At 38.9% G+C, this 24,653-nt stretch overlaps 1 protein-coding gene across 3 annotated transcripts in view; it reads left to right on the top strand.

Annotated features, from left to right (window-relative positions):
- Positions 1 to 19,365: 19,365 nt before the first annotated feature.
- Positions 19,366 to 24,653, top strand: part of nyap2a (neuronal tyrosine-phosphorylated phosphoinositide-3-kinase adaptor 2a) — a 47,321-nt gene continuing 42,033 nt past the window's right edge. The window contains exon 1 of one of the 3 annotated variants that reach the window (XM_046863370.1): positions 19,366 to 19,893. The gene's annotated coding sequence lies outside the window, so the exon portion shown is untranslated. The remainder of the gene's footprint in view (positions 19,894 to 24,653) is intronic. The other 2 variants (XM_046863371.1, XM_046863369.1) reach the window with 2 other exon arrangements.

Genomic DNA, 24,653 nt, shown 5'->3' with positions numbered 1-24,653 from the left:
CACAGGAAAAACCACGGGGTCTTTGCTTCGTGAACATGGTCAAATCTGAATTAGACTTACTAATTAGAGGTACACTATTTGGGCATGTGTACTGGAACACCTGACTATTCCAGCCATATGTGGTTCTTCCCCGAACTGTTACTGAAAAGTCTGAAGCATACAATTGTGTGGGATGCCTTTGGAGAGCATTTTATTACAATTAAACAGTTAGAGAAGCATTTTACAACTAATTAGGTTAATTGGCAACAGGTCAATAAGATAATTGGGTATAACTAGTGTATCTTAAAGATGCAGTATCTCAGGTAAAGATGGGCAGAGCTTATGTAAAAGACTGTCTACAAATTGTGGAACAATTTCAAAATAATGTTCCGAATCTATTTATTTATTTTTGTGCAAACCATGGACACCACGTCCTCTGGACTAAAGAGGAGAGGGACCATCTCCACAAGCACACTCCAAAATGGGGATTAATGTGGAATAGGATATACAGGAAGTACAAAACCATCTTATCCTCAGGTGTCCAAAAACTTAATATAGTTTAAATGTTAGCAATTGAATTGTGTGTATAAACCACTATTAAAATGAAGACAACAGGCAAAATATAGTTGCTAGGGTTATGCAAAAATATTAAGACTGAACTGTGGTTTCCTATCGCCTGTTGCTGTAAAATCTTGTTTAGCCCCATAGTTTTAGGCAAGGAGTCTCTTTCTTCTTCTTCTTCTTCTTCTACTTCTTCTTCTTTCGGCTTCTCCCATTAGGGTCGCCACAGTGGATCACCCCCTGTCCTCTACATCTGCCTCTTTCAACCCAACTACCTGCATGTCTTGCCTCACCACATCCATAAACCGCCTCATTGGCCTTCCTCTTTTCCTCCTTCCTGGTGGCTCCATCCTCAGCATTATGGAGTCTCCTACATCATTCATAATAAATTCATAACACTAGACAAAAACAAATACCAAATATTGCTTCCCAGTGCAACCTAATACTAAAGATGTTAAAGATACTTCTTGATATTAAACTATAGAGGACTGAATTGTTCAGAATGTTCACCAAAAAAGATTTATTCTTTCAATCTAGCACTTTCTCCTCTAGTGGTAGAAAGTGGTAGGTCAATCAAGTGTTCATATGCAGTATTAAAGTGTCACTAAGGTGTGTTAAAGTGTCAAAGATTCAATTGTTAATGTTGGAATGTCAAATCCCACCACCACTAAGTGGTCAATCCTGGGCCCTTGAACAAGTCCCTTCAACCCTCAACTGCTCAGTCTCCCCGGATAAGGGGGTCTGCCAAATGCAGTAAATGTAGTTTGTGATGTACAGAGATGGTGGTGAATGTTCCCTAATTGTTCCTCTCTTGAGAATGCTGTACCTCAAGGCGATGGGTGATGGGAACAGTGAAGGACTTACTGTTATATTATCAAGTCATGACAAAGGAAAATTTGCTTAAGCTTTGAAATCTAGCTAGAAGTGGCAGGAATGTTTAATTTTGAATGGCGCCACTAAGCAAAAGCAATTACTAGAACCAGCAGCAACCCACAACTCTTTAGGAAGATGAACAGAAGTCCATCCAAGTAGTTCAGAGAGCTCACACGCAAGAGGTGCAATTCCAAATCTGGTGCTTTGAATCTTTGCCAAAGAAAACTTTGCACGGACAGCTGCTAAATGGTGAGCCATAACGTTAAATATGACTTTGCAACTGCTACAAAATAGCTGACAGACTCTATTAAGGATTGTGCGCCCCTTTTGGCACTATACGCTGATAGAACCAGTGAGCTCCATCAAAATTTCCATATTTAATGGCAGTCATTCTGAAATTTTATGAAAGCCGTGGGAAGTGACCGTGACACTTATTGGAGTCCAACTTTGTGGAACCTGGAGATTATCTTTTTTTTTCGCTGGAAAATGGCACCTCTTCCCATGCAGTGGTCATGGCTTGCGATATTTCCTGTTTCTTTTCCACAAAGACAATCACAAAAATGTCGAGTTTTTCGGCTGCAACCATTTTGAGCAAAAACAGGCTTTACATTTAAAAAGCTGTCCATGAAGTGACTCAGTAGATCCAAGCCTTTCTGGCACAGATCATCTAACTGCCGTTACAGGATGAGGTGCCAGAGTTGGGTTCAGAATCGGACCAACTGCCCTGGTTAGCGTTGTTTAATACGGTCCTTGGCAGCGCTGGTGAGGGAAGCCGTTTGCACTGTAGCACACGGCCTCATTACTGTAACAGGAAGCGTTTTCTCATTCAATCTAATCGCACACCATCTGTGACTATAAAGATGAGTTAGTGCGAGATGCCAAAGTGCTAAAACACAGTCCAATTTATTACCAGCAAATAAAGCCATTACGGTCATACTCTGCATCGCTGAATTAACCACACAGAGAAGCTGATACAGGCCGACTATGGAAAATTCTGAAGTGGCAATAACTGTGGTTTAATCTCAAAGAGGTTTTTGACACGCACTCATCAGGGGCCTTTTAAATTAGTGCCTTGCATAATAAAAATAATATAAAGCTAGCATAAAAGTGCCTCGCCAGTTAAGTCAATAAAATGGAAACAAATAACACACTTGGCATACGTCTTTCCAAATTTTATTCCTGTGGATTGGTTACAAAAAGTCATAATGCACGATATGGAAGGCGAAGAACCACCCAACGTGAAGCATTTTAGAGTGGTGTAACACGCCTAGTTGTTATCTACTTACATTTACGCCATTTGGAAGATGCCCTTATCCTTATTTCAACTGAGCATTTAAGGGGTTAAGGGCCTTGCTTAAGGGGCCCAGCAGTGTCAACTTGGTGGTGCCAGGAATGATCGCTCTCTAATCTCAAGCCCTTCTGGTCAGAAGTCCAATATCCTAAGCATTGAACTACCATTTCTTCATATCCCCACTTATTCATGCTGGATTGATGATGTAAAACCGGTTATTGATGTTGAGTACAAAGCGATAAATAAAAAAAAAAAAAGGTTCATTTTAATCCATTTTTATTTGTATAGCACTTTTAACAATGGATATTTTTTTCAATGCAGCGTTACAGAGATAAAGTGCTAATAAAGTTGTATAAAACAGTATATTAGTTCAGTGACTATAAGTTCATTCCTTATCATTTTATCTTTAACGACTGAAGCAATGGAAAGAAACATTGACAGGAACCAGACGCATAAAGGAACCCATCCTCATCACTGAATGTCCATTCATTATAGTTCCATCACTGTTGAGGTGTGCAGGGTTAGGGCCTTAAATACAAAAGTGTTCACGCAACCTGTGATTGTCGTACACTGTTCATATTAATTACAGTCTAATTCCATCTTCACAGAGAATTTTCATAAGTTGTTTTATATAGAGGCTGTTAGATCTGGTACAGTCGTCCCTCGATTTATCGCGTTCCCACGCTTTGAACCCCGCGGCTTAAACAACAAAGTGGCTAATTTATGGATTTTTCCTGTGTTTTTCCAGTTTCACAAACTTCAAGACAAAAACCTGAGCCTTTATATTAAATCAGATGCGCTCCCACTGAATCGGGCCGCACCACATCATAAATATGGATGATGTTCCTCTGACGTTTGACCTGCTGCTCACTCGGACTGTCTACAGGAAATGCGAATCATTCGTCACGCTGAAAACAACCGGGCATGAAAACACACTTCACCTGTGTTCTGAGCTGCACGGCATCGGGAGAAAAGATTCACCGATGGTGATTTTTAAACTCACACCAATGCTAAAAGAAAAACTCCTGAGAGAAATAGTTGTGAAAGGAAGGAGGAACACAGTGAACAATGACTTTCTTGGTAGGCTACTGTTCAGATACAAGCCGTGTAACAGACACTGTCTTTCATTAAAGCCTGTGTAAAGTTCATTAGTTTCAGTGTAGACACCTGCGGCTTATAGACAGGGTGCGGCGTATTTATGTTCAAAATAAAAATCTTTGTAAAATTCAGTGGGTGCGGCTTATATATGGGTGCGCTTAATAGTTCGGAAATTACGGTAATTATTTTGTTTTGCGAATGGTCCTGATTTATCGCCAAAAAATTCTAACTAATAATTGTTTTTATGTAGTTTTATCTTGAAATAAGGTAATTTATTAATACAAATGCTAATATTAATTATAAAACGAAGTAAAATTATACCTAAAATACTGTACAGTGGATCATATATTTACCCAAGACAAAGGACACGCCATTTTGTTTACGAAAATCATAACAAATAAGTAGCGTTACAAGAAACCGTAGTTTTCCGCTTATTTATTGGTTGTAGTCATAAAAAGAGTGGAGTTGAAGACGTACCTCACCAGATTTAGCCAATGAAAATAAAGAATGCAGTGATGTGTATCTTTAACTCAGCCCCTTTTTTAAAGTCATAGCACACTTCAACCAATCAACAAGCAGAGAGACTACGCATAGGCTATGCTACAGTACTGTACTGTACCACAATTCTCTACTATAAATGAGATATTTCTACAAATTCACACAAAATTCATCTCTCTATATTCTTGCAAATGTTTTCTGTGTGTGTTTAAAGAGTGTGGGAGGTAAATTTATGGCTTAAACAATAAAAAAAAAGAATTTTCGGGGTGGCATCCGTTTATCCGCGGTCGGTTTTGGCACGTAACTACAGCGATAAATGCGAATAAGGGACCACCGTATTTCCCCTGATCTAAATCACACATGGACATAAAGTAGTGCCATACAGTAAGATTATATTGATTTGAATCAGTTTTAATGAATTGTTATTAGAAAGAGAAAGTCTGTGGGTGTGTTTGCAATACATCTTTGGCCATGTACACACTAATAGGTTTTCATTTGAAAACATATTTCTTCGCTGCTTTCGGCTTCCTGTCCACACTGAGACAAAGTTTTCAGTAAAAGAAACGTAGTTTTTGGACAAACTATCTCCAAAGTGGATCGATTTTGGCATTTCCGTCAAAGTCCTGACCTGAATCCTATTGAGATGCTGTGGCCTGACCTTAAAAAAGGCGGTTTATGCTCGAAAACCCAAAATTCCTTCACAGCGCTGTAACAGACTCAGGTGTAGGGGGCAAACACTTTTTCACACAGGACAATGTAGTTTTGGATTTTGTTTTTCCTCAATAATAAAAACCCTAATATAAAAACTGCAGGTTGTGTTCACTTGTGTTATCTTTTACTAATATTTATATTAGTTTAATGATCTGAAACATTAAAGTCTGACAAACATGTAAACGAATAAGAAATAAGAAGGGGGCAAACACTTTTTACACCACTGTATATAAAATTCATAATAATAAAAAACTACGTAAAAATATGTTTTGTATATGATTATATAAGTATACGATCCTCATGCATCTGGCAATTCAATTTCTATCGCTATAGTGAACAGCTGCAAAGGCAACCGATGTACACTATATGGACCCCCGACCATAACATTTTTATTTGTTTTTCTGAGTCCACATGGCACTTATAATAACCCCTAATCTTCTGGAGGTAAGATTAGGTGAGATGATGAGGGGTGTAGTCAGCATTCCAATTCACCACAAAAGTGTTCAGTAGGCATAGGATAAGGCTTTGTGCACTGGGGCATTGTCATTGTGGAACAGGATGGAAATTTGATTGTGTTACCTGTGGTGTCAATTTGGGGGGGAAGAAACACATATGCATAAAAGTCAGGTGTCCCAGTACTTTTGTCCATATTGTGTATTTTGTTTTAACAACATAACTTGTTCCTAAAAATGCAACACAAGTGTGTCAATGCTAATATCAATGTCACTCCAGTAGGTGGCAGTAAAGCATTAACAAATTCACCAAGCAGCAAAATGTATCGAAATGTATACATTTAATGTATAAATCCGCCAAAGCCGGCAATATGATTTGCAAGCGTTCCTGTGGGATATAATTAGTTGATAACTTCAATAATCCTAAAATTTTAATGAATGCATATTCGATGCCACCCAGAGTTTTTCTTTGTAATCTCTTTATTTCTGTAAAGCTGTTCTGGCACAATGTCTTGCGTAAAAAATACATTGAAATGATCTTATTTTGGTGAATAAAAACAAGAATGCATTAAACATCCTGACCGCTAGATAGAAAAGTTGCACAACATAAATATTAAATTAAGATATGAACCTAATAGAAGCTTTGACATTTAGTTTTATGCCATAATTGGATAGATTCCAGGTATCCATCTGTACATGCTTTCACCAGTTTTTTTTTTAACTGACTCTGTTTCTTGCTTCTTTATGAGGAACAAAAACTTTCTCCAAAAAACGTTGAAAAATCTTATAATTTAAATGTCCAGTAGGTGGCAGTAAATCATCAAAGTACATGCATGCGCCACATAAGTGTGAGATACTGTATGTATAAATGAGTAATTTCTTTATATCTATATGAATGATTGATTGTATCATATTGAACTGGTTAGTGCCAGTCGAGAGGGGCATTTGTTTACGATTTCAGTTCCACATCACCAGCAAACAGCCCAAACTAAGAGTGATATCACCCATGGGCTCACTTGAGTCATTTGCACAGATGTTTCAATCAGTAAATCTTAAAGTTAATGGATATAACTTTATATAACGGATATATGGATATAATGGATATAACTGGATATAATAGTGATATGGGTGATTTGGACTTTGCAGAACCTCGGTTCTTACAGTGTGGTGAATATCAAATTCGCCTAACACTCGGAATCCTGACCACTAAATGGAGATACAGATGAGGTTTTTGCAGACACCACTAGATGCAGATACAGTTTTCACAATATACACGTTAACTCAATTTATGTTGTCTAACAGGGACTTTTTTGAATGCATAGGTTTCCATCTGTTTACATTTTCACCAGTTTCTCAACTAACTCTGTTTCTTGCTGTTATGAAACAAAAAGAAAAAAGGGTATTTTATATTAAATATGCAATATTTTCAATCTGGATGGTCCTCTGTAGTAAAAATGCACAGTAGGTGGCAGCAAAGCATTAAAGATCATTCATATGTACAAATGAGTGACTGCTTTATATCATGTTGAACCGGTCTGAACAAACCAGGACCTGGCGTTTACAGTTCCTTTACTATAGTGATCATGTTTGCCTAACATGTAAAATGTCCTCAGTATAAAAGTGGGTAGGAACACATCAGGTCCTCACTTCTTTAGGAAGAACACCTGCATTTCTCCAGAAAAGAGACGTAATTCAGAATATGCAATAATTTCAATCTGGAACATCTTTTTAAACGTCCAGTAGATGGCAGCAAAGTTCACACATCCTAAACGCCTGACATTTGTTCAAATAACTCATTATATTCACACACACACACACACACACACACACACACACACACACACACACACACACACAATATAAATGTAATATAATACAATAGGTGGTATACAAATCAAATTCAATTGACCTGATTTCATCATTAAACAAAGAAAAGAAAGAAATTATGAATTATGCATTCTGGCCACTAGATGGAAGAGTCGCACAAGTCTAAGAAACAATAAGACACATCTCTTTGTCTGTCCTTTTCATCTGTCTGGAGCCACCTGATTAATCACAATGTGGATGAGTACACATGAACAGTCTAAACATCTCTGAAGTTACTGAGCAACTCCAGAACTAGGAAGATGAATTGAACTGCAATTAATATAAACCATCTGCTACAGTAGAATACAGATGGCATGAACAGTTCTGCATTTAAGCACCTGTCAATAAACAGTACCCCTTTGCAATGAAAAAACTTGAAGGAATTGAAATTCGGGGCCACCCAGATGTGGATGGGTTCCTCTCAATGTTTCTTCCACATATGATCTCGGAGTCTTTCCTTTTCATTATTGCCACTGGCATGCTCATTAGGCAAAAACTAATAAGCACTACACATTGCATTCATGTATCAATTCTTATTATATAATCTACATATTTCTGTAAAGCTGCTTTAGGACAATCTCTATTGTAAAAAGTGCTAAAAAATTTAGTTTCTACATTTTTAATATACAAATTGTTTCTACATTTAAAATAGGAATGTAGCTGGGGTTGAAATATCACACAATATCGCATTATACGCAAGTCAGTCATAACACTGATCACACTGACTGGTGACGTGAAGGATTAGCCTATTACAGTGGCACCGGTTTAGGGATTTAATAGGCAGCAGTGAACAGTTAAAAGTTGAAAAGTTGGCATGTTCAATTCTAGAGAAAGGGGTGATGTAGGCTACTTTGACAGGTGGGCAATATGAGCTGCAATCTGGACGAAAAAATGTATGAAATGGTGACAAGGTTTTGGGCACCAAGGGTTCATGGAAAATTCGTATTAAAAACGATATGACGACGCATATGCGCCAGGAGAGTCGAATTAGGAAGTTCACCAATAAATGATGTGAATTTTAGTGGGAGAATTAAAACAATTCCAAATTTCTGGTTAAGTGGTTGGTTTTGGTTTTGTTTATGCCCTTGGGCTTCGTATGAACCAAGAATGTAATAAAATGGAAAAGAACCATTCAAATTGAAGTAAACCAACAAATTAAATTCAATAAATTGTAAGTAGTTGGTTAAAAAAGGCAGATGTAATGGATAGAGTAGTATGGAGACGGATTATTGGCTTTGGCGACCCCTTTTGGGAGCAGCCGAAAGAAGAAGATTGAATTAATTTGATTGTAAAATGTAACTTAATAAAAATTCTATCTAATTTTTTTTTTGTATTGCGCGTTTAACAATGGACATTGTCTCAAAGCAGCTGTACCGAGAAGCGGTTATAAAAAAATGTATAATGTATACATTTGTTCCGAATTAATTGTAAGTTTACCCTTAATGAGCGAGCCAGAGGCTACTGTGGCAAGAAAAAACTCCAGATAGAATGGGGAAAAAAAACTTCTCAAAAGGGAACTCGTCCTCTTCCTGGTGGCACCGACTGTCCATTCATTATTGTTTTATAATTGGGATGGTGTCCAGTTATAGCGACCCACTGCAACCTGTGGTCCTAAACCATTGTAGCAGACTATTGATATTAATTACAGTCCAAATCCATCCTCAAAGTTCTTGAGTTGCTTAGTGATTTCATGGATCTTTAGGCTGTTGATATGGAACCATGCATTTGGCTAGAAATAAAGAGAACTCCACCCAGAGGTAGGGCTTCATGATGAATCAGGCAGATCCAAAGAGAAGAAAGGGACAAGTAAATCATTTTCATCCCTGCGCTGAACACTACAATGACAAACCCTGTATACAGGAAGTGTAAGTAGTCCGAGCAGAATTTTGAACAAGGTCATTTGTGTGTATCGAAGGGGATAATGCAGTGTGACTGAGTGCAGTGTGGATTTAAATTATGCAACATTATTCATTAATAATGACACTGAATTTTTATTTGAATGCTGCATTGGTACAAGGACTATAGTTTTTCCTGGCTCTATGAATGTGGTTCCTATTTGTTCCTTTATTGTGTAAGGCATTCATATTATCTACATTATCTCTACCCAGTGCTTCTAGGCAAATATGTCTGGGTTTATACACATACATTATTTAAACAAAAGTTTTGGGACACCTGACTGTTATTTTTTCCATAACTGGGCCCACAAAGACAAAAAAAAATAGTATAAAATGTTTTTGGATGAAAATGGTATTAAAAAAAAAATAAAATTTTTCCGTTCAATTGGACTAGGGGTCCAGATCTGTTCCAGCATGACAATGCCCCTCCTTGAAGATATTTTTTAAAAATGTTAGAGCAGAAGTTCTCCTGCTATAGAGCTCTGATCTCAACCCTGTTAAACACCTTTAGAGTGAACTGAAAGCCTTCTTACCTCACCTACATCAGTACCTGACTTTACTCACAACCTTGTGGCTAAATTAATCTCCACAAATCTAAAAAGAAAAATGGTAGAACATCTTCCTAGAAGAGTAAAGGTTATTAAAACAGCTAAATGGGGACTTATTGTGGAATAGGATTCTCAAAAGCGCCAATCTTATGGTCCATGGTATGCATTTCCAAAAGCAGAGAAGTTTAATGTAAAACTATCAAGTAAAAAAAAAAAAAAAAAAGTCATTTTTTAGTGACTGTGTTGTCTTGTACAAGGTGTCTGGTTTATCCAATGCCTACAGGAGTAACTTTGGGAATGTACCCTGCAGGTACAGTATACAACCTGGGTTGGACAGGCCATAAATGTCCTTGATCTTCAGTTTTTTTCCCCTGACTTTCATGTTCTTGCTTGTTTTTGTCTTTGTTTTTAGTATACATACACCGTACATACAATTATCTGCACTTGCACCTGCCTTATCTTCACAAAGCACCTTATTATTGTAATATATTGCACCTTCGCACTTTCATAATATGTTTATTGTATATTTGTGTATTCATATAAGATTTATATTTATACATTGCTATTTGAAGTTCTGGTTAGTTGCTAACTGCATTTTTTCCGCCCTGTACTTCTGCACAATGACAAAATTTACTGTAATCTAATCTTATCCATATACCACATGAAAGCTATTGCCAAACAATAAAGAGAATGACAGAGGCGTCCCTCACATTTCAGAAACCATTTTAGTATATCTTTTCAAGGGACAATACTAGGTTCCCTGGTGGTCTAGTGGTTAGGATGCGGCACGCTCACCGCTGCGGCCCGGGTTCGATCCCTGGTCAGGGAACCAACCCCAGCTATTAGGGTTGCACAAGCCTTAGTGCCGGTCCCAAGCCCAGATACATGGGGAGGGTTGCGTTAGGAAGGGCATCCAGCGTAAAAACATGTGCCAAATCAAACATGCGGATGGTCCGCTCTGGTGATCCCTGATGGGAGAAGCCAAAAGAAAGTTTAGTTTTCAAGAGACAATACTAGAGAAATCTTCTTCTTCTTCTTCTGGCTTTTCCCATTAGGGGTCGCCACAGCGGATCATCCGTCTTCACACCCCCCTGTCCTCTACATCTGCCTCTTTCAACCCAACTACCTGCATGTCTTCCCTCACCACATCCATAGCTGTTGTACAAGAAACCAAATAGTTACAAGTACACATTAAAGCCAATTTTTATAGAAACCGTGTCTATTCCACATATAGTAAGATCGAAGTATAAATAGACTACAAGATCTAGAAATAATCTTATTGCAGATAAAACAGGAAAATGTCAAATAAGCAAACACGATCATCACAGATAATAATCTTGATGCACATTACTCAGAATCACACACATGGAAGTTCTCACTCTTCGGTGTTTTGTATTGTTAAAAATGTATAATCACACTCTTGAGAACGAGTTTCCCTTTTCAATTTGGTTCCTCTCAAGGTTTCTTTCTCCGACCATCTAAGGGAGTTTTTCCTTGCCACAGTCACCCCATACTGCTCATCAGGGATAAACACACATAATTTACTTATATTAAAATTGTTTGTTCTATAATTCTTATGTTCTTCAAAGCTGCTTTGAGAAAATGTTCATTGTGAAAAGTTCCATAGAAAAAAACTTTAACTTCAGAATGTCACAGAACATGTTGGAATCCACGTTTCCTCTCAGTGAACCGCAGCTTCCCAGTACCACTAGCACTCATGCAGCCCCAGACCATAATGCTACCACCACCATGCTTGGCTGTAAGTAAGACACAATTTCCTTGGTACTTCTCACCAGGGTGTCGCCACACATGCTGGACACCATCTGAGCCAAACAAGTTTATCTACAGTACAGACCAAAAGTTTATATATATTATATATACCGTACAGACCAAAAGTTTGGACACACCTGCTCATTCAAAGAGTTTTCTTTATTTTCATGACTATGAAAATTGTAGAGTCACACCGAAGGCACCAAAACTATGAATTAACACGTGGAATTATATACATAACAAAAAAGTGAACTGAAAATATGTCATATTGTAGGTTCTTCAAAGTAGGCATCAAGAGAATGCCAAGAGTGTGCAAAGCAGTAATCTAAGCAAAAGGTGGCTACTTTGAAGAACCTACAATATGACATTTTTTCAGTTGTTTTCACACTTTTTTGTTATATATATAATTCCACATGTGTTAATTCATAGTTTTGATGCCTTCAGTGTGACTCTACAATTTTCATAGTCATGAAAATAAAGAAAACTCTTTGAATGAGCAGGTGTGTCCAAACTTTTGGTCTGTACTGTAAGTCTCATCAGACCACAGGACTTGGTACCAGTAATTCATGCTCTTGAACAGATCATCTTCAGAAAACTGTTTGGCCATCTTTATGGAAAGCAACAATTCTAATTTTCTAATTTCTTTACCATGAGGTGCCATGTTGAGCATCCAGGCCGGGGCCAGGCCATGTCTTGATTCATGATATTTTCAAGTTACGATGGGGTCATTGGAACACTTCTGGAACACACCATCGTTAGTCTGGAAATACCTGTACAATCAAATCTCAAAATCTTGTCTACGTAATTCTGTAATATTTTATTTACATAGCCAGTGATAAAAACATAACTATTTTTCAATTGTGAATGTGTTGTGTGCATATGTGCATTTGTGTGTGTATGCAGTTTAAAGGACTTAGTCAGTTGGAAATAATTTATCAGTCACACTCTGCTAACACAGTCATAGCATTGGCCAGAAATAGCCTAATCCTCTTTTCTGAAATGTAAAGCTAGTGGAATGACAATTACGTTTCTTTTTCACAAGATTAGGGCTGAAATAGGATCGTCCAGCACAGCAGTTTCTCATAGGTCAAACACATATATTGTGTAATACACAGATATAACGCTTGTACAGTGCAAAACAAAACAGCTATGCATACACTGTATGCACCCAAATTGTCCAGCTATATGTGCTGCCTCCTAAGTTGGATGCACGTTACTGTGTAGGATGCCTTTGGATGCAGTCGGTAGTCAAAAAAGAGTACTGAAAAATCATTATCCAAGTAAAAGTACTACAATTTCCCAAAGAATTTGAGTAGAGTAAGTACCTGTCTTAAATACTACTCAAAGTATGAGTAAAAAGTAACCCTTTTAAAAGTAGTCGAGTAGTGAGTAGTGAGCTGTGACTGGGAGTGAGGAATACTTGATGATGATGTGAGCTCTGATGAAGATCTGCTGTGATGAAGGTGCTCAGTGGCAGGTACTTGGGTGCTAGTGATGTGTTGGGCGGTTTTGACGACCCTTTGCAGGGATTTACGTTCACACACAGTGGAGCGTCTGTACCAAACAGTGATGCTCGTTAGAATCCCTGTGGACAAACATGCTTTCTTAAGACTCCTCAAGAAGTACTGCCGCTGTTGTGTCTTCCTAACCAGAGCTAAAGTGTTATGGTGCCAGGACAAATCCTCAGATGTGAACGTCCAAAAACTTGGGAAAGCTGATGACCATCTCTACCTCAGTTCCATTGATGTAGACTGGGGTGTGTCTCTTGCTGTTAGATTTTCAAAAGTCCACAATGAGCTCTTAAGTCTTCGTGGCATTGAGGGTCAGGTTGTTGTTGGCACACCATGCTGTCAGGCTTCGGATCTCTTCCCTGTAAGCCGAATCGTTGTCGTTGGCGATCTGGCCTTTTGCACATCTTCATCTGCATACTTGACAAAGATGTTGGAGATATGCAGAGGAGCACAGTCAAGGGTGAACAGGAAGTAGAGTAGTGGGTTCAGAAGACAGCCCTTTGGGATGGCGGTGTTCAGAATGAGGGTTGAGGATACCTTTTTGCCCAAACTAAGAGACTGAGGTCTGTTGGTAAGAAAGTCCAGAATCCAGCTTCATGTGAAGGTGCAGATACCCAAGTCACTTAGCTTAGTGATCAGTACAGTGGGGATGACTGTATTAAATGCAGAACTAAAACTGCATCCTCTGTCGGAGGATACCTGTTGTGAGTGTGTAAACTGGTGTGGGTCCAGTGTAGGTGGTAGGCCTGCAGTTAAGTGATTCAGAACCAGTGTTTTAAAGCCCTTCATAACAAAAGGGGTGAGTGCAACCAGGTGAAAATCATTTAGTCATTTTGCAGCTGAATGCTTATACACTGGTATGATGGTTGAATTCCTTGGAACCATGGCTTGGGCCAGTGACAGGTTCAAAATGTTGTCCAGTGCATGTGTTGAGCACAGGTCCCGCTATGCCATTTGGACCACCTGCCTTGAGTGTGTTTACTCTGCTAAATGCTGAATAGACATCATTTGTGGAGAGTGATAGTGGACTGTGAGCAGTAGAAGAGTCAGCAATTTAGGTGCAATGTCCTATACCTTGATTGAAACAAGCAAAAAAGTGATTGAGTTTGTCCGGTGAGAAGGCACTGCTGGTTGGTAGAGATTGTGGTGTTGGTTTGTTGGTTTGAAACAGAAAGAAGAAGAAGTTTTTCGCAGAACAAATTGTGTTTGCGGTATGGATCAAATAACCACAGTGACACTGTGCAAAGTGGAGACTAAACAAACTTGCGGTCCGCCATATAATATGTTTATGAGGGAACTCAGGTGTTCCACACAAAAAACAAGGATTGCATTTTGTACACATCTACAGCAGGGTTTGGTATGAATACGTGTACTGTTACACCTCAAATAAAAGGGTGGAGGCAAATCACAAATTACATGCAAAGGTTGCTTGTTGCCATGGATGCTTTGACTTGAAGACAATCTGTAACAGTAAGATATTAAATTAGAACAAGTTGACATTGAAAGCAGGATATGACTGGGAGACTCAGCAATTAATTATGGTTTGAAAGACAATTTGTCCTGTAAACTTAACTATGCTGTCTCCTGCTGTACAAATGTGGTGATGATATGGTTTACAGTAGGAGCCTGGCTGAAGAAAGAACGTTGCTATGGTCCTTCACTTATTTTTACGCTCATTTCTGGATCCCATAATTACTGCTACTGAGTAACACCATTTATGCTGTCTCTGAGTCCTTTATTTAGTTTAGTGGAAAGCTGTGAGAACAAGATTACAAGAAGCCCAAAAAGTGTCCTAAGAGGTGTTGGGTCAATATCACTGTTATGAGCTTGGGCTTTGTACAAGAGTTTAAAACTGTACAAAAAATGGTCAGATTTGGTGTTTTGATAATGCTGGTGACCGAGAACATGGAGAACAACTTTGCGTATTGGTGGCAATTGTTATGTCTGTAGCATTGGACAACAAAAGAGGCCACACCCAGCAAAATTGAAATGTTTCATTATAGGATCTGCGCTAACTATATGAAAAATGTTCTATTGATTTGCAAGGATGCTTCACAATAGGTGGACCTGAACCATGTTGTCAAAATGAAATAGATAAATTGCCTCCCCACCCCCACACACACAACATACAGCTGAGGGAAAACTTAGCCACCACTGATTTCCCTTTACTATGCCGCCTGTAATTATTTTCCATGTGCACATGAATGTTTATAAAGTCATACATTTTGCAACGGCATCAACCCGACTTGCTCTTTCTCTATAGTCTGGATGAAGAATCAGATGAAATGGCAACAGGCTACGATAGAGAGAATACTCTTGTGCTTTCTTTCCTATGCCCCGTATGTCTCTTAAGAGCCAATTATTGTTCAGCATGCATGATTACACCCACTGCTACCCCCTCAACCCACACATACACACTTGCTTGTTTTTCCTACTTTCTATTTCATTTTATTGGGTCAGTTTCTGTTGGCAGATTGTGCAGTCTGACAGTCTATATGATGGCAGATTGTTGACAATGAATAGATCTTTCATTTATAAGTAGACATAAATTTGGCGATTTTTCGAAAATATGTAAGACGTTTTAATAGAAGGCTGTTAATACGCCAATGGTGTTCGGCGGTTTGATGCCATTGTTACATAAAAACCTTATTTCTATCATATTATGATGGACTTGCTATAGGTGCCTGAGACTCATATTAAGACCAATAAATTGAAGGTTCTTAGTTTGAGTTAAACATACAAAGTAGTATCCAAAATTTTTTAAACTTGCTCTGATTAGAAGAAAGAACTTTATTTATCTGTGTTTACACATTATAAACTTCAAAAGAGTTCCTTGCACAGCTTAACAGAGCCCCCAGTGTTCCTGCCACTTCTGAAAGTCCTAGAAGGTCTTCTTTTCGAAGTGTGTCAAGCACCATCTGCGATTTGTGCTGGATCTCTGCAATGGTGTTTAAACTGTGACCTTTTAGCTGGATCTTCATCTTCGGGAAGAGGGCGAAGTCCGCAGGAGCTAAATCTGTTGAGTAGGAAGTGAGAATATATGGATTGCTCTCCGACGATCGTTATGGTTGAAAGATTTATTGACAATCAAACTTGTAAGATTTTATTTTTTTCTGACTTAATATCTTTTATATTTAACAATTAACATTTCTCAACTTTACACCAGGGTTCAAGGTGACGACAGATGGAGCGATAGTGGGAGTGTTGGGACAAAAACGTTGGTACAGTGGGCAAAATGCAAATCTCATAATCCATATTCTATTCATAATAAAACAAAAGAAAATTACATATCAAATGTCCATATCAAATGTACATCCTGGAAAAGACTATACCATGGGCTCTGGATGTCTGGATGTCCCTGTTTATTTTGACAAGTTCCAGGATGTGGACGCCACTCAAGTCCAGTTCCAGTTTACTACATCATCCTGATCTGATACTATACAAGCAAATCTTGATGCCTTACTAAGTACAAAAGGTGGACTTTGACCTAATGTAACCCCCCCCCCTCCCCCCCCCCCTTTTTTGGGTGGGGTAAACATTTTTTAATAAAATAACCTTGTGTACCACAGAATTATTTAAACATATACAAGATTGTGTATTACCGATAGAATGTAAATGCCACTGGTGTTGGTGGGTTTGGGGTTGTTTTTGGGCAGACCCCAATTTAAATGATATTTTTATCTAGTTATTCATGCACTGCTTCTTTTCCTTTTACCACCCACTCGTACTACAGCTCCATCTGTTGTCACTTTGAAGCGGGTCGTAACATTGTGGAATACCGAAACATCCGCATGGGGCTCATTTGCATTTTTGGAAGGACTTTTCTGTGGGCATCGTAGCAAAACGCTGCTGGAGATGTGCAGTGATAACAAACATAGAGGTGCCAGATTTTAAGAGCTAGTAAATAAAAACCTGAACAATGCAAAAAGTTTTTATGTAGGAAAAAATATATTGCATTATATATAATATATCGTTAATATATATTTGTAATCTCTATAGAATTTGTAATACCACAGAAATCCCAGCACAAAAGGGACAGTGCTGTGCGTGTGTGTGTGTGTGTGTGTGCGTGTGCGTGTGCGTGTGTGTGTGTGTGTGTGTGTGTGTGTGTGCGTGTGTGTATGCATGGTAGAGTTCAAAGGGAGAAATCCAATGATGTCATGTGGTAAAGAGTGACTGTTGGACACAATGCTTCCGCTAGACACAGACAACCCCCAACACACACACACACACACACACACACACACACAGTCCAAAAGGGTTTAAATCAATGAGACTGTATTTTACTATACCAGCTGGCTTGGTAATAGCTGTGTGTGTGTGTGTGTGTGTGTGTGTGTGTGTGTGTGTGTGTGTGTGTGTGTGTGTGTGTGTGTGTGTGTGTGTGTGTGTGTGTGTGTGTGTGTGTGTGTGCCTGTCTGAGCAAAGAGTTTAATAATGTGGGAGAAAAGCAAAACAGTTTAGACATTATCTCAGATACACACACACACACACACACACACACACACACACACACACACACACACACACACAGCAGGCAGAGTTGAGTGTGGTTGCTGTGGCGATTGTGCAAAATAAGGTCGCACACCTGGGAGAAAATTGAGAGTTGTTCTCCCTTTCTTTCTCTTCACTTCACACACCTACACAGCTACACACACACACACACACACACACACACACACACACACACCCTCATATTCTCTATGCCACCTTCTGCACCACCGTCTGGTTTTACCCTTTTTACCTCTCACTCCACCTCACAGTGTTCTCCAAAAACTGTCCAAAAGAGAGGGAGAAAGAGAGAGATGGGGAAGAGAGGGAAATGGGTTAAAGGAAGAAAGATGGTGAAAGTTTAAAGAGGAATATACAGAAAATGAGAAAAAAAGAAAGAGAGAGAGAGAGAGAGAGAGAGAGAGAGAGAGTGGGGGAAAGGGGGTAAAGAGAAATAGAGAGGGATGGAAAAAAAGAATAACAAGAAATACACAGAAAAGGAAAAAGGAGAAAATGTGAAAGAGAGAGCACAAGGGAGAGATAGGAAAGAAAGAATTTGAGAAAATGATAAAGAGATAAAGATGAGAGAAAGATAGAGCGAGAGAGAAATATACAGAAATGGAGGATAGAAAGCAAGAATATTTACAAATGTGAAGAGACACAGAGAGAGAGAGAGAGAGAGAGAGAGAGAGAGAGAGAGAGAGAACAAAAAGGTAGACAGAAACATAGAGATAGAGAAGGATAGAAATAAAAATGGGGGTGTAAAAGAAATACAGGAATGGAGAAGGATAGAAGATAGAAGAATGAGAGAGGGGCCAAGAGAGTGAAAGAGAGAAATAATGGGGTAAATAGAAACATATAGAGATAGAAAGGGATATAAAAAGGAGAGAGAGAGAGAGAGAGAGAGAGAGAGAGAGAGAGAGAGAGAGAAAGAGGAACAGTAAAGAGAATTATGGAAATGGAGAAGAATAGAATTAGAGAATAAATCAGAGAATGACATAAAAAGAGAGAGAGAGGTTAAACAGAAATGTATAGAGGTAGCGAAGGATAGAGAATGAGAGAGAGAGAGAGAGAGAGAGAGAGAGAGTGAGTAAAGAGAATTACAGTAATGGAGATGGATAGAAAGTGAAAATGAGTAAGCGAATGATGGAGGGCAAAAGAGTGAGAGAGGTAGCAAGAGATAGAAAGAACGAAGAGAGTAAATACACAGAGTAAAAGAACTACAGAAATGGAGAAGAATAGAAAGAGAGAATGACAGAGAGGAAAAGATTCTGGTTCTTAAAAGAGTAAGAAAGTAAACAAACATACAGAGAGGTAGCGAGGGATAGAAAGAAAGAATGAGAGAGAGAGAAGAAGAAAAGCGTCACAAGAAAAAGGATTAGTGCAAAAGCAAGAGAAAGCACGAGACAGAGAGATAAAGTGGGAGGGAGACTGTGTGACTGAGAGAGAGAGAGAGAGAGAGAGAGAGAATACCCTTCAGGATCAGTAGCGTAAGCAAGTGAAAAGGGGAGTGGATCAGATGGAGAGAGAGAGATGGAGGGAGGATAAGAGATGTCAGCACTAGTTTTAGCCTATGAGAAGGAAAGGAACGAGGGATGAGTTTTCCTTCAGGTTAGAAGAAGAAAGGAAAAGAGCGCTATTGTCTTTTTCTTTTTTTTAAACAAGCCATAATCTGCTGCATCTGGAGAGTGAAGGAAGGAAAGAGAGAGAGAGAGAGAGAGAGAGAGAGAGAGAGAGAGAGAGAGAGAGAGAGAGAGATGCAGCGACCGGTCTTCCTTGTGTTTGTGTGTGGTTGAATGTGTCAGCCGCTAATAGTGCGTGTTTCTGTGTGTGTCTGTGTGTGTGTGTGGGTGGGTGGGTGGGTGGGTTGTGTGTGACAAAAACAGCAGCATCACGGAGGAAAGAATCTGAGCAACAGCAGTGAAGAGCTGCAGCCGTTACAGCCGGCATCTCCCCCACACACACGCGCTCGCGCACACACACACACACACACACACACACACACACACACACACCAAGGTGTGTGTAGGACGAGCAGATGTGACGTGCGGATGGTTCCGGAGCATCAATAAGCAGAGCGAGTCATTTCTTCTTGTCCTCCAGGATACCAAAGATGGACATCTTCCTCTTTCTAGTCGTCCTCCTCTTCCTCACCCATGTGTGTGGTGCCTCCAGGCTGCACAGTCACCGCCGCGCAGCCGTCAGCATGTGTGTGAAGGATCACGCTGTATGGTGCTGAGAAGAGGCACACACACACACACACACACACACACACACACACACACACACACACACACTTGCAGGCATAACAGACTACGAACCGGGTCTTTGGGAGACGAATCATAGACAGTGAGTATCAACCTTTGTGTAATGTGTGTGTGTGTGTGTGTGTGTGTGTGTGTGTGTGTGTGTGTGTGTGTGTGTGTGTCTAAAACCCTCATGTCACCTGGGCGTACGGTGTTCCAGCCATTTTCCATTTCGTATTGAATAACTGCTTTAAATATTGTGTATTCTATATTTGTGTGTGTGTGTGTGTGTGTGTGTGTGTGTGTGTGTGTGTGTGAGTTTCATGCAAACCCCACAACCAGGTAACCAGGTACCGAAAAAATTGCTGTTTTTCCTTTATTTTCCTTTAAAAATGGGTTCATTCAAGATATTATCTCGTATTATCTCATTTTTATCCAGTCAATGTGAGAGATGATATTTATGGCTTAGCATCTCATCCTGATGTTACGTCTCATCAAAGGGAACATATGATCTTGTTTTCTTTTACTTCTAAATCTGTTACTTTGAGACACTCCACACTATCTTGTTTTTTTTACCATATTATCTTTTTTTTTTTTTTTTTTAAGGTAAAAATATTATCTCTGTACTTCGAGTTACTGTATTATCTCATTATTTCACTAAGTGATTTGTTATGTACAGGCATGTTGGTCGTTATTATCTCATTTTGAGACATTATCTCGTTAGTTTAATTCATCACCGATGTCAATATTGTGGATATTATCTCATTTCGCCTTTATAACTTTTTAGACATTTCAAGATAGTGTTGTTTTTATGAGTATTAAAATATCAACATACTTATCTAGGTTAAAATTGCCATTTCGTTATTATCTCATAAAATGCCTCTAGAAAGTGTGAAACTTGTCTTATGGTTTTTAAGAGACACCTGCATGTTCCCTTTGTTTCTATGCAACAGATTAGATGAAGGTTTTTTTTGATCGAACAAAATATATAAATGTCCAAATATTCCACATTTTTTTCATTGAAAAAAACCTCCATTAGCCTAAACAGTTTTACTCATTCTGGAAATTTTCCAAACATTTAGCTGAAATCCTTAGCTATGACTCTTGGAAATTCCTTTCTTGTTATCAATTCCAGAGCAGCTCAATAGAATTTAGATGCTAGATACCACTTCAGACTCTTGAAATAATGCTTCAACTCATTGCCATGTTGTATAGTGAAGTTGGTTCCAAATCCATGGAACTACATGGTGGTGAAGTATGGAAAGGTAGCCATGTTGGATCACCTTTAAACCTACATGTACTGTATATAAGGAGGTCTCCAAATAGAAATGTCACATCCAGAACCTTTTTTCAAAGTGACTGTTTAATATCATTAATATAATTGAATTAATAGTTTGTTGCATATAAACAAAAGTGACATACACATGTCCCTCAAAACCGGGGTTATCTCGTGGTTATCTCGTAATTTTGGTACCTTACGCTCAAAAAAGACTGTACAGCCTCGGCCAAATGTCAAAATGGTCTTAAATTCATTGATATAACAGTGAATGAAGTAAAAAAGAAAAAAAGAATAGCTAAAGTAAAGAACTAGTGAAAATAAATATGACATATTGTAGTCCATAACATCTGGTAGTCCAGGGTTTCCATTCAGGAAAATAGAGACAAAGAGGGACATGACTTCAGTTTTTGATTGATGTTGTGTAAATAGTGTGAATGCTTTTAGCCCAATACACAGTTAGCCACAGTTTTTTTCCCTCTGACTAGCATTTAACAGGTTTCTCAGAATTCCCCTTTGTTTGGGGGATATTTTGGTGTATGCCTGAACCAGGAACTATTTGTTGTTGGTAATCCGAAGATGTTGGAGTTGATGTTGACACCTAACACAGGTGTGACACAACCAGAAGTGTTTAATATTAGCGATAAATACAGCTAGGAGTTTGTATTCCTTTTGTGAGCAAGCAGCCATTTTACCCGTTTCCAGAATAAAGTATGTGTGTTTGGGTGTATTTGGATTGTAACATGGTGGTTATCTATCTATCTATCTAGCTAGCTAGCTAGCTAGGCTAGCTAGTTTGCTAGGCTAGCTAATATATATATATATATATATATATATATATATATATATATATATATATATTTTTTTTTTTTTTTTTTTCTTCCTAATTTGGTCTCCTGCTAACCTGATTGACAGGGGACAGGGATTATGCCCCGCCCCTAATTTTGAAAGGAAAAGAAAGCAACTACTGTTCATGTCTGGGTCTGTATTTATTCATTTATAGCACATTATACGTCCTTGCCAAATACTGCTTTCATATCGAATTCCATCCCTAGGGTGTCTGTGATTGAGAGTGTGTGTGTGTGTGTGTGTGTGTGTGTGTGTGTGTGTGTGTGTGTGTGTGTTAGGCATGGGCCATCCTGTCATCCCCTCCCCATGCACCACGAGGAATTAAACACAGATTAACACGTTAAACACTCCCTCATGCACACACACACACACACACACACACACACACACACACACACACACACACACACACAAACAGCGTGAACGAGTTCAAATTCTTATCCACGTGCCCCAAACATGCACCCATGCAGGAACAAGGTATTGCATTTCCTCTTTTAGATCTCTCACACACACACGTACATACACACAGGGGTTTTACACTTGATAGTGAGAGGCAGAACAAATACGTGATCATCAGTGAATTAGGATCTCCGCTTAACGCCTGACGTTACCACATGCTCTAGGATGTGGTTGCCTGGATACGCCGAACTCGCTCGTGTTACGTTCCATTTATAGTGTACAGCTGTGTGTGTGTGTGTGTGTGTGTGTGTGTGTGTGTGTGTGTGTGTGTGTACAGGGAAAAGGGATTACAAGGATCTACAGGAGGAGTGGGAGGGTTGCTGGATGATGAGAGAGCGAAGCATTGAATGTGATGGGATTGAGAAAGAGAAGGAAGAGCAAGAAAATTCATAAGGAGTACTGGGGCATCTGAGTTTTCCAGACATGTCTGGTTCTTTCCCAAACTATTGTATTCAAATTATGTCTTTACTTAGACTAGAAGACCCAAACCTGTTTCAGCATGAGGATGCCCCTTTGTGAAAAGCCATTTCCATGAAGATATGGTTTCCATGGTTTGGAGTACGAGATTTCCTGCTATAGAGCTCTGAGCTCAATAATAATGAACACCTATGGGATGAATTGGAATGCTGAATCAGTGCCTGACCTTGTATCTGAATGAGATACAAGCGGTCTACAAATTCTAGGGGACTATCTTTCCAGAAAAGGTCACAATAACAAAAAAACAAAAAAAATACAGACACACAATATTATGGTCAAGTGTCTGTAAGATTTTGCTATGATGCTCGTCTGAAAGCCCCCATATAAGAGGACTACTCAAGATTACACAAACCACAATACATGCAATTGGGGCTCAATGGTGTTTTTCTTCAATGTATTATCTGAAATGGAGACCAAGTTATAACATTTTGCTGCCAGCAGAGGTGGACGAAGTACACAAACCATGTACTCAATTACAATTAGAGATACACTATATATCAAGTATTCACTTGAGTAAAAGGATACACCTATTTGCTTTCAAATGTACTTAAGTATCCAAATTATTATGATGTATTATGGCTGTAATGTTCCTATTATCATTTCTGTCGCAATTTTTGCTTAATCAACTCAGTTAATGTGAAAAGACTTGAATACTTCAGCACACCAACCTATTTATAGAATGATATTAATGAATAAAACACCGCTTGATTTCTATTAAAATGATTATGAGCCCAAAAACATCTTTCCAACTACTTCAAAATAATCATGCAAATAAGGCCACGGGTGTCATGTCAAGTTCGAGTCAGGAGTTTCTTCCAACACCATCACTTATTCCTCTCAAAAATGTTTTGCTTGCTGTTGAACTGACTCTGAAGTGTATGTTTATGCTAAAGTAGATACCACCAAGCGCCAATCAATACAAGAGTACACGCTCTTCCCCGAATGGTGGCTTGCTGCGTGTTTGACCAGTTATATTTTGAATCCACTCATAAATAAATGGATCGGGTTTCTGAGACTTTATTTCCATTAATAATGGGATTATCCTGTGATGGTGCTGTATATATTTATATATAAATACTTATCACAGGGTGCGTTTTCTGGAAACGGTGTGTAAAGTGTAAAGTATTTAGTGGTACACAGTATTCCTCCAACTTGTCAAACAGGTCAGTCTATGTTTTCATATGTTTCCATCACCAAAATCAGCATTTCAATTTACTCTACATGTTGAAATGAATGTAGACCACCGATCATCGCAATCGTTAAAAGCTAAAAATTGTATGGAATTGTCTAGAAGATTGTTCTAAGGCATTACAGTTTGCCTTTAGAAGTAGACCCAAATTTGCTCCAGCATTACATTGCTCCTGTATTTAAAGGAAGCTTTGTGAAGAGATGGTGTGTAATGGTTGAATTGGAAGAACGCTACTCGAGGGTCCTTCTCAGAGCCCTGACCTCTACCCCACTGAACACCTTTGGGATGATTTGGAATGCCAAGCGCACACTAGCTCATTAGTTCCGTTGTAGCTGATTGATCACAAATTCCTAAACCACACTCCAAAATCTAGTGGAAAGCTTTCCAAGAAGAGTGGAGGTGGTGAGGCACAGGGCTGTAGTGGTTGCTCAGGGGTTGATGAGAAGGTCATGAGTTCCAGCAGCACCAAGCTCTCATTGCTGAGCCCCTGAGCAAGACCCTCAACCTTCAAATGCTCAGTTGATTAAGTCAGATAAGTCGCTCTGGATAAGGGTGAATTTCTTCACAAAATACCTAATTGAACTTGTGTTCTCATATAGTTTTAACAAAAGTC

Source organism: Silurus meridionalis, chromosome 12 (assembly GCF_014805685.1).
Source record: "Silurus meridionalis isolate SWU-2019-XX chromosome 12, ASM1480568v1, whole genome shotgun sequence".
NCBI lineage: Eukaryota > Metazoa > Chordata > Actinopteri > Siluriformes > Siluridae > Silurus > Silurus meridionalis.
The sequence above is the reverse complement of the archived record's forward strand: the minus strand, read 5'-3'. Positions and strand labels throughout refer to the sequence as shown.